The following is a 6,239-nucleotide window of genomic DNA, read 5'->3' on the forward strand; positions in this document are numbered from 1 at the left end:
AAAAAAAATAATAGAAAAAAAAAAACTCTCTTAAAATATATACAAACAAAAGAATAGACAAGGTGAACATAATCAAACTATCTGTATGAAAAATAACATAATGATAAAATAATATGTTAATATGTGAAAGTTCTGTGCCCAGAGTTTGTTCTTTTAACTAGGTAATTTTCTTTCTCAAATTGAAACGAATTTTTTTAAAACTAAAACCTAATCTTAGATAAAAATCAAAACACATATATTTCTCAATTATTTTCCAGGAAGTTTTAAATAATCTTGTTACCCTACATGATTATTTTAAGCTTCCCAGTTGTTAGTTGTAAGCTGACAATGGTAGTTGGCACCGAACTCAACCTGGCAGGAGTGTCCCTCTCTTTTTTGTCCTCTAAAAGATGTCCCATGAGCATTTATCTCTAGACCTAGATCTAAAATCTGAAATCTTCTTTCCTCGGCTCTTGATTTAAAATAAGAAGTGAAGGAGGTGTCCAGGTTGAGGTGAGCAAAATGCTCAAATTAGAAAAAAAAATGTCTCGTCAGGAGTGTACTGGTAACTATATTGACTACTGGTGACTGGTGAAAATATTTATTTTCGTAAGAGTAGTAGTTCTCCAGAAATTTACTAAAATGATTTATAGTTATTCGGTCAAATTTTCATTTGCCAGATTTATATTCATATGTGAATATCATAAAAACTACTACCTGTATGAAGATAAGTATCATAAACTACTTTATAGCAAGTTCAATTTCCTTTAATTTGAGTGTTGAAAAACATATGTGCGTCTTATGGGCCTAGAGATATATTTTTCAAAAATTCAATATTTTATATGAACAACTAGAAATTAACATTTTGTGAGTATATTTTGTCAAATATCATAAACACTACTATTCCTAGAAAGATAAACATTATTAACTATTTTATAGTAAATTTAACTAGCTTTAATTTGAGTGCAGACAGACATCTGTACGTCCAATGGTTTCTTAAATAAAGTTTTTCATAAATCAAATTTATTGTCCGAACAACTATAAATCAATTTATTGTACCAAATATTATGAAAACTAATATTCCTATGAAGATAAAGGTAATTAACTACTTTAGAGTACATTAAACTAGCTTTAATTTGAATGCTAATAGACATCTGTACGTCACATAATTACTGAGATATATTACTATATATTTCTCAAAATAAATTAACCACTGATATTTCAGTACATTTTTATGAAATGTTGCTTTTTAAAAGGCTATATCTTAAAAACAATTGGACGTAAATAGCTCTTTAAGGGCTACTATTTCAGAAAATTTGCTCTTCTTTAAACAATGTTCTTTTAAATTTTCTATTGTTGGTAGTTTTTAAGATATAGAGCTCCGAATAAAAAATTAATGTTTTTAAGGTTTTGAAACAGCCGCCATTTTTTATTCCCCCTAACTATACTTGGAAGACTCATCAGTTTTGAGTAGTAATTATACATAGTTTTTATTAAAGTAATCAAAATTTGGGGTGAGATAACTGTCTTTTTTTCTTCCCAGCTCTTGTATAATATATAACCTCTCTATTTATAAACTGAAGTTGGCCTACAATATCTAGTACATGTCAATAACTGGTGTACTGATCATAAAGTTTTGAAAGTTAACGATTCCATTGTAATTCTGAATTCCTTAAAATTTTCCTTATGGTTAGTTTAAAACTATCAGATTTAAATTTCAACTTCAGTTTCTCCTTCACTTTTCTATTTTCAATTTCAAATTATATCAACTGATTCAATTGTTGGTAGTATTTCCTTTGAGATTCTTGAAATATCAAAAAAAAAGTTTCCTTTTTACCTATTTATGTAAAAATAAACTCATATTTTTATTTTATTTTTGTATTCTTAATGAGGGTGAGTGAGATCCAGAAGTGGCAACCTCACACCAGGCTGCCAGCTAGCAGATGAGCAGGATCAGAAGGAGCTCTAGAGAAGAGGACAAACAAGCTCAACTATGTCTTTAGCTCTTCTTACACCTTACCTCCTGGTTGCAGGCCATGTCTGGCTACACTCTTTTCATTCCTTGCATTTTTCCTGTCATTCCTCAAGTGGTCTTTGTCTTTCTTTCTTGGTTACTATTATTAAAGAATAAAATGTATCTGATTTTTTATTTTATGCAACATAAATTTATTCAAAATTTTAAGTAATATTAAAATTATGTAGATATCTATATATTTAAAATAATTAAATTTGTTTATATCTTAATAAAATAAATTGTGTCTCATTAAGTCATTGAGCCAAACAAAGGAAAACCTCCCATCCATGCCAGAGAAGTAGTGTCACCATTTTCTGTTTTATTTAAAAATATAGTTACAAATCAAATAATAAAAATTATTTTATACAACACATAGTCCCCTAAAATCAAAATCTACTACAATCCATCAGTTTCATTATGAAATCGCAAAACTATTTTTAAATTGTAGCATAATATTATAGGAATACAGGATAATACTAAAATATTGTCTTCTTGTAAAAATATATTATAAATAGCAATTTGTTTCAGTCTACTGAATCTTCATAAATTAATTTAATAATAAAAAATAAAATATTCAATAACAATTTAAAAGTTATATTAAAACTAGCAATTTGATCTCTTCATTCATTTTACTTCATTGTTTATTTACAAATCTGTTTTTTTTTTTTTTTAAATATATCTTAATATTAATGATTATAATTTCTGCAATTGAAATGAAACTGAACCATTATAATCATAAATAAATATTACCTAACATAAATTAAACTTTTTCTTTATCAGTAATTTCTTCTGATGCCTAATTGAAAAGATTTTAGTAGAATTTTTTTTTTCCTTTTCTTATCATTAGTTAAAAGAAAACTCTAGTTTAATTAATTTAAATCATAATGCAGGAAGCATAAAACTATAGATAAGTATTCCAGTAATTAAATTTAATTGGCCTATAATCAACTACTAAATAAGAACTATAATCAATCTGGTGGAATAACACCCATAAACATTAACCTGAAGGTTCGATGCCAATACCACGGATCGTTGTGACATGCATCTGTCCAGTGACACTCCTCCAAAGCCAAATCTACTAATCAGTCTTAAAGCTGTCCTCCCATATACATTTCGTATGTTTACCTGTCCGTTCAGTGTTTGAACAAACAAAATATACATACATAAATAAAAAAAATTAACGTTGGATATATAACTGTCGTTCATCATTTTATCCTTTTTATCATTCACCGTATCTCAATATTAAAGTAAGTATTTTGTGATGAGGTATTAATAGCCAATATTGATTTAAGGTAAATATCTTATTTGTTTATTTTTTTAAAGCAAAGGAACAAACAATGAATGACAGCCATATATTGAATATTACATGTATTTTTATGTATGTATGCAAATTTTGTTATATATCAGCCTATCTTAACTTAATTCATTTACCTGTCTTCACCTCAAATAAAGTAGTAAATGAATATTTACCTTTAATTGAGCATATATAACACAACTTTTATTATTTCTATCAGGTCGTAATAAGGTAATGAATTTAATAAATGTTTAGTACAATTTTATTGATTAATAAATTTCTTTTATTTCTATTAATTAAATGATTAATTAGAAATATTTTCATTATTTTGTTATGCTTGAATTTTTATGTTAGAATTAAATTATCAATTTATTATAATTAATTTTTTAGTTTCTTAAAAATTCATATGGAATGGAAAAAGCAATTTTCTTATAAGCATTTTTAAAAGATTTATTAGAACATAATCGATAGATTGTTTGTAATATATAAAAGGAATATGGTCAGGGTGTGATCAAAAGAACTCAAATAGTAATTAAACTTTGTATTGTGAACCAATGTTTCATCCCAGTTTCCCAGGTCCCAGGGTCTCGTCAAGGCTAAAAAAGATACAAACAACTAAAATAATGTAACAATGTAAGAGGATAGATAACATGAAACAAAAGTGAACTAAACTACAGCTAAAAATGATTTAAAATATATGAAAGTTTATATAAAAATAAAAAAAAAATTAATTAAATATCATACAAAAAAGTGCAATGAAAAGTAAATATAAACAAGAATTACAAAACATTTAGATTGATGAAACCAGAAAACAGAAATGTTAAAAAAAAAAAAATTAATGTCATAAAATAAGGGAAATAAAGTGAAGGTAAAGAAAAAACAAGAAAGAAAAAAGAAAAAATAAAGAAGAAAGAAAAAGGAAGAAAGAAAAAAGAAAGAGAGATGAAAAATAATGAACAGAATAGGACACCCTTCTGTTTTCTTGACTTTTGTTTTACCCATGTTTCCTTTATGTTTTTTCTTTTGGTGTGTACTGTATTTTAATATTTCTCTTTATCTACTTTTTTATTTGATTAATTAGTTGATTGATAATTGATCAATTATTGTTTAATACATTTTTTTTAATTTTTATTTACTTTGATTATCTCTCATATAATACGTTTAAGGCATGAAGGAACAAATATGGTTCCGTGTCAGTCTGTCAGTAGTCAAATTTGTGTTCAGGCATAATCTTTCTAACAGTTATTTAGATTTTGATGAAATTTGCAGGTTTTTCAAGGGTATCTAGTTGGTCCCCTACTGTCTTTATTGGACTCCGTCGGCTGCTGAATAGCTTTTGCACATTTAAACCAATTGTCCTCAGTAGAAATATATTTGAAAAACAGCTAATCCATTCTGACTTCAATTTGGGGGTTAACAGGAAATTAGTGTAAAATAGGTGATGTACTATTATCACCAGATTCAGTCGACTAATATCACTTACTCAGGAGAACAACTCCTTTTTTGATATACCTACACTTTAACAATGGCTTTTCATGAAGATTTAGTTCTCAAACGATAAATCACCAACCTTAAAATAATAACGCATGAAATCGAATTATGAAGAGAAAAGATAATTTACAGAAAAACAAACTTACGAAAAAACAAATAAAGTTATAAAAAATAAATCAGAAATGTTTAGAAAGTTATATTTACTAACGCACTTTTTTTCATGTTTTATAGTTTCAATCTCTTACTACCAGAGATAGGGAAGTTTTGTATTCATGTTGGAAATAATAAAAAAATATTTACTTAAAATTCAAAAATTTCACTCACAATTTACACTTTAGGCAACAGGGGACAAATTTAAAATTTTTTTTTATTTCAATTTTTACATATATTAAATAATTTTTACCATATCCTAGTTTACTTTTATTTTATGTTATTTATTATCTTACTTTTTATTTTGTTTTGATTGCATCTTTTTTTAGCTCTGATGAAGCCCTGCAAAGTGGGCTATAACGTTTGTTCACAATAAAAAGTTTAATTACTATTTGCGTTCTTTTAATCACATCCTGACCATATTACTTTTATATATTACAAAGAATCAATCTACGAACATCCAATAATGTTTTTTAAAAATACATATAAGAAAATTTCTTTTCCCATTCTGTTCCTTGGTTAATCCCTAAGTGGTTGAAGGTAGAATATATTATAATATGTTCTCCTATCAGGAGAGTAGGAGTGGAGAGGCAAAGAGACATGCTCCTACTTTAAGACTCTAAGGCCCTCCAATTCTTCCGCTTCAATTTTTTTTTCTTAAATATATTTCTGATAGTTCAAAAAGTAAATTTTTTTTAACCAGTTTTTTTTGTTTTTGTTTAATTTTCTTTTGTTAAATATTTTGTTGAAATATTTAATTAATTAACTTCATTAGTTTCAATACATTTTATATTTTGAAAATAAATGTAAAAGTTCCAATTAAGGATCTCATCGAATACTTTATCTAGGCCTCAGTACTTCTTGCTACAACACTGACGTGTATAACATAATGTAACGTATATTAAACTACACTCCTATAACATAAGTTGTATTTGCTGTTCTAGTAAAAGAATTAAAAAAATAAAGTAAAAAAAATATGTTAATTATAACTAATCCAAGCAAAGAAAGATGAGAACGTTTTATAACTAATTTAAAACCAACTTTTTGAATTTTTAAGAAAAAAAAGTAATTACACTAAATAGATATTCTAATTCTAATATAAAAAATACAAACATAACAAAATAATAAAAATATTTCTAATTACTCATTTAATTAATAGAAGTAAAATAAAGAAATTCATCAATTAATAAAATTGTACTAAACATTTATCCAATTCGATATTCTATTACGACTTGAGAGAAATTTTAAATTGTTTTTAGCCACATCTTAGTTTACTTTTATTTCATCTTATTTATTCTCTTTCTCTGTTAC

This window comes from Halyomorpha halys, unplaced genomic scaffold (assembly GCF_000696795.3).
Source record: "Halyomorpha halys isolate HHAL.00 unplaced genomic scaffold, Hhal_1.1 Scaffold1132.1, whole genome shotgun sequence".
Taxonomy (NCBI): Eukaryota; Metazoa; Arthropoda; class Insecta; order Hemiptera; family Pentatomidae; genus Halyomorpha; species Halyomorpha halys.